Genomic DNA, 10728 nt, shown 5'->3' on the forward strand with positions numbered 1-10728 from the left:
AATCTGTGCACACAAAGGAGTAAACTTCATCAGGCTAAGGAGGTGAAAATTCTCAGGAGCTCTATGCTGGATAATTCAGAGATCACACAGACCTGGGAGTCATTTGGATAACTGGGGTGTTCAGGACAGACACAGAAAATGCCTTTTTTTTTTTTTTAAACAGGAATGAACTAACCTAGAGTAAAGGCTATTTTAGACCTTCCCTACAAAGCTTAAAAAGAAGTGTCAAACAGACCAAAGTAATCAGTTAAAATGTACATTGTCCTCAAATGTATCTCTGAATTAAATCTGTCTCAGTCAAATTCCAGACATCTTCTAGAACCTGAAAAGTACATTTAAAATACATGCAAAAATGAAGAGAACTTAGAATAACCAAAATAATTTTGAGAAATAAGAACAACTTTGGAGATTTACAGCACTTAAAGTGAAGATTCATTATAAAGGTCAAAAATCATGACAGTGTAGCATTAGCATAAAGGTCAGACAGAACTGAATGAGGGGTGCCAGGCTAGCTCAATTAGTGGAGTATGTGACTCTTTATCTCGGGGTTGTGAGCTCAAGCCCTGTGGAGACTACTTAAAAATTAAATCTTGAAAGGTAAAAGTGAATGGACCAGAATAGCAAGACCAAAAATAGAACCACATATTAAAGCCAATTGGCATTTGACATAGTTACCAAGGCAATTCAGTGGGGATAGAGATCATCTTTTCCACAAATTATGCTGAAAATAGGGGCTAGCCACATACAAATAATAAAATGAATCTCAAATTTTACATAACATCATACACAAAACAAACTCAAAATGAGTCATAGACCTAACTGTAATCCCCAAATTATGAAACTTCTAGAAAAGAGAATAGGAGAAATTGATTTTCAGTCTGGCAAAGACTTCTTAAATAGAATGAAGAACACACAGTTGGACTTCCCGTTTCTTGTCCACCATATAAGAAGTTGGGAAATTGTCACTGTATTCCATGAAGTAAAAAAATGAACTAAAAAGTCAACAGGTCTTCTGAGATCTTTGAGATAAGTGAGTTTACAAGCAAGACTGGTGTCCCTAGAATTGGAAAGACAGGTGAATACAGAGAATCATAGATTACTATGGCAAAAATCCACCCACAAAAAACAGGATCAGTACTAGGGTAGAGAAAGCTGAACTTTGACAACTTTTAGAAGCTCAATATGGACAAGTCTAAGAGACAAAAACTCCACGGGGACCCAATAATAGCCTTCCCCCCACTCCCCACACACTGATCTCTTGAAGTTTTACCAGGTTCTCATGGGAACCATGTGCATTCTGTTTTTCACAATGTTAGCCCTCAGGAGGGTTTAACCACACTCTAACCTTCTGGTCCTTTAACAGAGCCTAACTGACCTAAGAGAAGCATAATACTAAATTCCATTCCATTGGAGCCATCCTGTCCCACCTAATAGTGTAAATTTCTGACCCTCCATAAGATTGAACAAATACAGACATTCACTGTGCTTTTGTTTATTTGCTCATTCATCCAACAAATCTTTATTGTCCATCTGATGTGTGCTATGTACTGTATTAAATGAGAATATAGCAGGAAAGATATACAGTTCCTGCCCCCCTAAACTTGATATTCTAATGTAGAGGAGAGATGGCAAGTAAGAAAACAAACAAATGCACTATGTAATTTTGTGTGTTAAAATTTTCCATGAGGAAAAATCAACTAGGTTAAAAACCTAATTGTAATGCATGAAATGAATTATCAGAAAGTTTTTGCCTTTATAAGTGAACTGTGTTCATAATGTTTGATATGCCTACTCTGGAGATGGAGGTACATAAAGGCAAAATTCCATGTGGACAGTAAAATATAAAGAGATTAAGAAAAAATAAAACCCTGAAATGATTAAGTGATTGAATTAGATTGGGTTAACTATGTGATTTTGCTGTTTAGATATATAGTGACATGGTGTTGAAGTAAAATTACTGTGTTTGCATTGAAAGCAAGTTCTGTAGTGTTTTCAAAGGCCAGGTCCTCAGACTGCATGATAGACAACAACATTGAAATATAAGAAGAGATAATGCTTAAGTCAAGTACATTGGCATAATAACAATCTAAGTTCTCCTATTCCTCAGCATACACAGAGGCAAAATTTGATGAGTCACATGTGTGAAATTACCAGTAAGAACTCGCCAGTAATGAGATTCATTCACAAGTTTTGTTTTTGTTCTAGAGATTTAGAAAGTTCTTCAGATAATAAACAGGTGGTCTGCTGTTTGACTGTATTGATTAGAATATCTTAATTAGTATCTTTTCAAGGTATAAAGGGAAAAATGAATGAAACAAAACAATTAAAATGAACACATTATTGGACAACTAATATATTTTGGGTACCAGGTAAAGCACTTTTGTGTAGATTATCTCAATGCTAAGAGGAGAAAAAAAAAATGACATACATAGCGGTGGATTTTTGTGACTCTAAACATTTCTTCCACTTATCATTAATAAGGGATAAAATGAAGGCAAATTCTGGATGTTTGTAAGTGATATTTATTTCTGTTAAGTGTGTCTTACTGGGAGAATGGGACCATAGGGTCTAATTCTCAGTTCCAGCGATTGTGGTTGCTTTGAAGTTCTCACAAACTTTTTCTTTTGACTGAATCATCTATCTTACTGCATAAAAATGGATTTTTATCTTGAAAAACCTGAGGTTTAAAAAAAGAAGATTACTGTCAGTATCAATTGAAAGGGTGGAGAACAGAAACATTCAGAGAATTTTTGCTGTTTTTTGGGACATATCTTTATAAGCATATAACCCTCCTAAGAGAGACCATGGAGACTAGATCAGATCTGGGTATAATGTGCTGAATTTTGGTGCAGAAATGAAGGGTAAAATATTTGTCTCCATGGCGTCAGATCCATAACTGCACTTTTCAAAATGTCAAGGTTACATTTGAAAAGTAGTTTCAATTTCCCCCCATTTCCTAAAGGTAATTCTCTGCTTATACTTCACACATAAAAATCTGTGACTTAATGAAAATTTTCTTCACTGTATTAGGATAATAATCCCACCTAACATGGCTTAGAGTACAGTGTATTTTTTTCTTAATCTCCAGATTCCAGGGTATAAAAACATAGTATTGTTGGCGATTTAGTAATATTTTGTCTTTTCGACCACTTCAGTTTTGTAGGAGGTCATGGTTTGTTTCAGAAACTTTGTCAAATAAGGTATCTCTTTTTGGAAATATTAATCCATAAAAGAAGAAAACATATTCCTATATGTCTGTGATTTTTAAAAATATTTTATTTATTTATTTGACAGACAGAAATCACAAGTAACCAGAGAAGCAGACAGAGAGAGAGGAGGAAGCATGCTCCCTGCCAAGCAGAGAGCCCAATGTGGGGCTCGTTCCCAGGACCCTGGAATCACGACCTGAGCCAAAGGCAGAGGCTTTAACCCACTGAGCCACCCAGGCGCCCCTGAGATATTTCTATATACAACAGCCGACCCCAGATAAATTGAATCTTGCTAGATAAAAAATGTACATTTGTGTAAATTTAATATGCTTTACGAAGTCCTGATTATATATGCAATAGCAATACAGCTACACATTGCAGTATACCTTTACAACTATTAAACCATCAAAGTTCATTGTGGTACAAATGTTAAAAATACTAGTAGCTATTTGGAGGTAATTATTAGATGGTGATGTTTAATGAGATGGAATGAATGGCAAATGCAAAATAAAATTCTCAAATAATTTTATGGAAAAGCAAATTTCAATTTGTTAGAAATCTTAATATAATACACATTTTAAAAAGGCCATGTAAAAAAATTCTGGAGGATGGTCAGTTGTAAAAAATCAATAACTAGAAGCATTAAAGTAAAATTTCTGTCACCATGCTGGGGAGTGAGAGGACATATGGACAAGATTTTAAAGATTTAAGTCATTTTGCAGATGTCAACAGGTAATCTGCCTTTATATTGGACAATTTATTTTTAGTCTATAAACCATTGATACAGGAAAATGGTACCAAAATTATGGGCTTTCCTTGCAGAAATTAAACAGTGTATCTTTATAAGAAATGAAACATCATTTAGATTCAACTAAATATCATAAATATTATACTTACTATATGTTAAAAACAGGCATTTTCACATGAATCATCTTTTTTTCAAGATTTCATTTGTTTATTTGAGAGAGAGAGAGTGCGGGCACACAAGCTGGGTGGAGCAGGGGTAGGGACAGAGGGAGGGGGACAATCCAACTCTGCACTGAGCAGGAAGCCAAATGCAGGGCTTGATCTCAGGACCTGAGATCCCACCTGAGCTGAAGACAGCCACTTTAACAGGCACCTCTTCATGTGGATTATCTTAGGTCATCTTCACAAGGACCTTGTGGAGCAGTTATTTTAACTTTAAAGATAAGCAGATTAGACTTACAGAGTCTAAGGAACTTGTTCAGCGTCTCAGCTATTTGATGATTGATGTGAACCTTAACTGAGCTCTTCTACCCCAAGTATAGGTGCCTTTTCCACTACCTTTGCCAACTCAATAATAATAGCTTAATTAATAATTAATTATTAATCAATTAACTAATTAATAGCTTCATTTGGACATCTCAATAAATCTCTTATTTGTTCAGTAAATATCTACAAAATTTCTAGTTTTTCTGATATCTCTGTGTTACATAGTTGAGACTGAGGAGTTACCTTGACTGATCTCAAGTAAATTTTGTTCTTCTGTATGTTTAATGTGTTGTTTTTCTCTGGCTGCTTTCAAACTTTCAAATTAAGCATAAATTTGACTGTATGTGCATAGGTGCTATTTTCTTTGCATTTACTATGCTTGTGTTCTGATGAACTTGAATTTGTACATTTATGTTTCTCATCAAATTCGAGAAATAAGCTCCATTTCCTCATCCATTTATTCTATCACTTTATTTTTTTTTTCCTCCTGGTACTATCACTGCATATATGCTAGACCATCTTCAATTGTTGCAGTTTTTCTGAGTCTGTTCATTTTTTGCATTTAACTCTCTCTCTCTCTTTTTAAGGTTTTATTTATTTATTTGACAGAGATCACAAGTAGGTGGAGAGGCAGGCAGAGAGAGAAAGAGAGGAGTAAGCAGGCTCCCTGCCAAGCAGAGAACCTGATGTGGGGCTCGATCCCTGGACCCTGATTCCATGACCTGAGCTGAAGGCAGAGGTTTTAACCCACTGAGCCACCCAAGTACCCATAATTGTCTCTCTTATTTAATTTATTATTTATCTGTCTTAAGATCATTTACTTTATCGGGGCGCCTGGGTGGCTCAGTGGGTTAAGCCGCTGCCTTCGGCTCAGGTCATGATCTCAGAGTCCTGGGATCGAGTCCCGCATCGGGCTCTCTGCTCGGCAGAGAGCCTGCTTCCCTCTCTCTCTCTCTCTGGCTGCCTCTCTGTCTACTTGTGATTTCTCTCTGTCAAATTAATAAATAAAATCTTTAAAAAAAAAAAAAAAAAAAAGATCATTTACTTTATCTTCAATATGTTGTTAATCCCATTAGATAAAATTTTTATTTCAGATTTTATTTTTCACTTTTTGATTTCTTTTTTATACTTCTTTTATAGCTTTTGTTCCTTTGCTGAAATTTGTCTTTTTATTCATCATCAATATATTTCCATATCCATGAAGATAATTACAGTAGCTTCTTTAAAATCTGTTCTGATTCCAACATCTTGATCCATCTCTAGTTTTGTCTTCATTGTTTTTTTCTTTGAGTGTGGCATTTTTCCCTTTTGTTGAAATTTGTGCAATTTGGATTTGTGTTCTGGGTATGAATTATGCATTGTAGAGATTCTGGATTAGGATAGATGCTTTCAAAGAATGCTGTTTTGTTTTGTTTGTTTGTTTGTTTGTTTTGAGTGTTCAGTTTGACAGAACTCAAACTACAATTTTTTTCCCATGTGGTGCATGGCAAGTTCAGCGAAATATTTAGGTATAATGTGGTGTTTCTACCTTATCTCTCTTTTTAGAGATCCTTGCCTGACTCCACTCTGCCCCCTCTTAATTTTTCAGCTATGTAGTTGTCCCAGACTATGCCCTTCTTGGTTCATCAGTCTAATAAAAGAGTCTTATCACTTCCATATTGTAGTTGCACAACATTGCACTAATGGTGTCTGCCTCAGGCTCCAAGTGGTAAAACTAGGAAGTTTACCTAGGATTATTCTCTTCTAGCAAGTGTTGACTTATCTGTAACATCTGCCTGCTTTGCTCAGTCTTCAGTGTCCTTAGATAATTTTTTTTCTTTACACTGTAGTTTATGGAATCATATAACATGTGGTGTTTGTACCTGGCTTCTTTTACTTCGCATAATGCTTTAAAATTAATTTGCAATATTGTATATATAAAAGATTGTTCCCTTATGTTCATATTCTTTTACTATTGAGTAGTATTTTGAGCAATGGTACAAAGATTTCCCACACACCCCATCCTTCTCTCATTATAAGCATTTTTCCACAAGAGTCCTATATTTGTTACAATCTGTGAACCTACCCTGACACATAGTTATCACCCAAACCCACCATTTACATTATGATTCTCTCTTGGTATTGCATATTCTATGATGTACAAATGTATAGTAGGTATATGCATATATGCATAGTATCATACAAAATAGTTTCAGAACCTAACATCACCTGTGTTCTGCTTATTTATCTTTCCCTCCCCCCTCACTTCTAGAAACCACTTATCTTTTTGCAGTAACTATTCTGGTGTCTGGGTGTATCACACTTTATTTGTCCATTCACCTTATGAACGGTATCTTGGTTGCTATCTATTCTGGTAATTATGAATAAAACTTATACATTTGTGTGTAAGTTGTTCTTTCGGCATTGCTTTAAGCTTGTTTGGGGGAAATACCAAGTTCTCTAAGGTATTTATTTTAGAAATATTTAATTTAGAAATACATTTAATATTTCTTTCAAGGCAGGTCTGCTGGCAACGAATTTCTGTAATTTTTGTTTGAGAAAGTATTTCTTCACTTTCTAAAAGGTAATTTTGTAGGGTACAAAATGATAGATTGAGTTTCTCCCCCCCTCAACTCTTTAAATATTTCACTCCACTTTTTTGTTTGCATGGTTTTCTGAGAAATTGGATGTAATTCTTATCTTCGTCCCTCCATAGATTAAGATCCCCTCCCCGGGGGGGGGGGGGGGGTTCTGAATTTTTTCTATATCTTTGATTTTCTGTAGTTTGAATATGATATGCCTTGATGTAGTTATTGGCATTTATCCTATCTATTTCCATGATTTGGCATTTATCCTATTTCCATGATTTTGTATCTGGTCAGCAAGGCATCCCCCTTACCCTCCCCGGGCCCCAGGGACACAAGGCAGCTGTGGGTGGGGGAACGAGGCTGCGTCCTGAAAGAGAAGTCAGAGGCAGAGAGGAGGGCGGAGGATGGACAGGCCGCTCCGCCCATCCTGTGGTCCCTGCCTGCCAGTGTTCACAGCAACCGTCTTCCATCCAGGCTCCTTCAGGCTCTCTGCAGTAAGCGGGGAGGGAGGCAGAGGCAGGACCAGCGCTCGCCGACCTCCCTGGGCCGGGGCCGCGTCTGACGCCCATTGGGGAACTCGCGGGAGCCCAGGCGCACCCTCCCCCGCTAACTCTCCGGCCTGCGTCTTGCAGCGCCGGACGGCCCCGCCTGCGCGCTCTTCCTGCCCGGATTCCCCCGCCCCTTCTGGGTCCCCCCCGCCACACTCCCACAACAGCTCCCCACGCCCATCGCCCGCCCCGCCGGCCGCTCAGCGCCCGCCCCGCGGGTTTGAATCTCCGCGCGGGCCCGGCCCAGGCCAGTCCTCGCCGCTGACTGGCTGCGTCCCCGCAGGGCGGCCGCGCCCGGGATCCGATTGGCCCCCGCGCTCGCGCGGGGCTGCTGCCCTCCGATTGGCTGACTGCCGGGTTCCCGCGGGAATGGGCGCAGCCGGGGTCGCCCAGTTTCCGCTGATGGGGGCGTAGCGGGGCCCGCCCCTTTGTCTCCGAGGTCCAGAGGCCGCGCAGGAGTGTCTGCCCCGAGCGCTCGCGGCTGCTGTTCCCGCATGGGTGTGTCCGTCTCCAGCGCTTGCCCTGTGTTCCCCAAACGTGCCCCCGCACTCTGGACCTGGAAGATCCTGGAGGAGGGGCCAGAGCAGGGTACCCTGGCCCTCCTCCAGTGCAGCCAACTCAGGGCGAGGCCTCCCTCCACCCCAGCATGGACACAAGCTCTAAAACTCGCCCTTTGGAAAGCCCCTCCCTCTTTCCCGTGACTCCAGGGCCAGGCCGCGCCCCTCCTCCAGGCTTCCTCGCTGCAAGCCTCACCGCCCCCTACCCCAAAGCTCTGTTCCTGGTGGTGCAGCGTGCCCCCTCTCTGGCTGGTTCTGTCCACTCCCCAGCCCTTCCACGTAACTCTGCCCTGGACAGCGACAGAGCTGGGTGACCCAGACTTCGGGCTCAGGAACCTCCCTCCCCACAGCGGAGGGATGGAGGGATGGGGGCAGCTGCTTGCCGCCGGTGCTGGTGTGCCCATCGAGCCCTTCTGTGACGACCTCGCTGGACCCTCAGGGCAGCCTAGGAGTAAATGAGGAAACTGAGGCCTGGCGAGGTTCGGTGGGCCCCAATGGCCCTTAGGGGACCAGGGTCCCTGCACCCGCTCCTCAGGGCTAGCGTGTGGGGAGAGACAGGGCGTCCATGAACCGAAGAGCCACTAATCAAAGAAAATGACAGTGAAGGCCCCCACGTCTGGAGGCTGGGGCCTCGAGAATGAGCTAAGGGAGCAGAGAATGTATTTGAGCATGGAGTGGGGGGCTCCTTTCACCGAGGAGTTAGCGCCCACTGTCGGACACCCAGCTCACAGATGTGTAAGTGAGACAGAAGTTTCTGGAAATGAGATGGGACTCTGAGCGGTGGTCTGGGATGTTCTGCTTTGCTGTTTCATTGTCTGACCACGGCTCTTTCTGTCCCTGCCTTCCCCACGTGGAGACTGAGCTGTGGCCTGTTAGGGACAGGCCTGTTGGGCACTTGGGGATTCGATTCCCGCCTTTCCCCAAGGACACAGGAGGGGGAAAGCCAGCGCCCTTATTCTCCAGAAAACTAAGCTGGGTGTGGGAGGGACTCAGTGAATGGGGAACAGTCTCAGCTTGGCCTGGCTGCTCCCTACTGTGTCTGGCCATCAGAGGACAGCCTGAGCTGGTCCAGCAGTAAGCAGGACCGTGGGCCAAGTGCGCTTCCTGCCCTGCTGCCCAAGGAGGAGCTATTTTTACTCGAATTTTGGATGACAGCACAGATTACCAAGGCTGAAGTGTCTGGCCCAACATGGGAGCGCAGTGTCAGCAGGAACCAAAATCTTGGGTGTCTGGCTTTGCACCCCAAATGCCTAATCTTTGATCACAGGACTTCCTCAGGGTCAGAAGTGAATGGAGGGATGTTTAATTGGGCCTCCCTGCCCACGTGGGGCTTTGCATCCCCTCCCTCAGAACGTCCCTATCCCCGCCAGCCCAGGGGAAAGGACAGCAGTGTCCATGACAATGAGGAGGAGGAGGAGGAAATGTCTTCTTCTGAATGAGAGACTCCCCTTGCAGGGAGCAGAGCTGGCCAGGCCTGAGAGGAAAGGGGGGTATGATTGGGGGGGCAGGCTCCCAGTGGAGCAGTGGTAGGGATGGGGGAAAAGCCATTCCCAGGCAGAGGCTTTCTGGGGTCCAACCCCACCCATGCATCTGTTGCCAAGGAGGACAGAGGAGGAGGGGTCCCAGCTCTGCCATGTCCTGGGGGGATCCCTGACCAACAGCAGAATTTCCTGCTAGTTCCCATGACCTCCTGGAATGGCCAGTGCTGGAAGAAGCAGACCTACGCTGGGCCAGATGCTGCAAGGGAGGCGTCCTCAGGGTGAGGAAGGGAGCAAAGGGATGTGAGGAACCCCACGTGAGCAGGGGCAGGGTAGACTCTCCCAGCATGTGGCAATTTAGCAGAGGAGCTAGGGGACAAGATGCAGGGTGGAGGGGGGTGGTGAGGCTTTCCTCAACTGGGGCCTGCCAAGGCCGGTGTAGGCGACTGGGCAAGCCCACTTCTAGGACCAAGGAAGGCAGCTGGTGGACTGAAGGCCCACCATCCTGGGGACAGGTGGCCTGGGGCAAGGCTGGCTCCACTGGCGGGGGGGGGGGGCGGGGGAGGCGGCAGGAGCCTGGGGTGTATCCTGAGGGGAGCAGAGAGCCTTTGAGGAGTTTTAAGAGGGGTGGGGTTATTAGAGTTGCCTTTTCCGGAAGTCCATTAGGAGGTTAGGGGCTAACCACGGCTGGGGGCCCGTCGGAAAGCTGTGGCCTGAGCACCTCCTTCTTCTGGCCTCAACTTCAGCAAACACCCCCAAACCCCACTCCTGCTCCTCCGCAAGGAGGGCCCAGATCTATGCCTTCTACTCCAGCACCGCCCCTCCCCAACTCCCTGCCTCTCTGCCCTCCAGAGCCCAGCAATCAATCAGCTTTCTCTTCACTGTGGATTACAGCGAGAAGCCAGCCATCACCGGCAGGGAAGTCCAGCACAACGAGCACAGACAAAGCCGACAGCCATGCAGCCATTGTGGGGAAGAAGCCAGCACTGCTGGGACCCCAGAAGCAGCGCCCCACCCTTGAGTCCTGCCTCCCTCTCTCCTTCCCCCAACATCCATGGTAATTGCTTTATTTCCCTCTAAGCATCCGTCTTGCTTTCTCTGTGTTCGGACTCGTCTGCGTTGCTCTGTGGTCAGAG

This window comes from Mustela putorius, unplaced genomic scaffold (genome assembly GCF_011764305.1).
Source record: "Mustela putorius furo isolate JIRA1106 unplaced genomic scaffold, ASM1176430v1.1 tig00000398_pilon_pilon_pilon, whole genome shotgun sequence".
Lineage (NCBI taxonomy): Eukaryota > Metazoa > Chordata > Mammalia > Carnivora > Mustelidae > Mustela > Mustela putorius.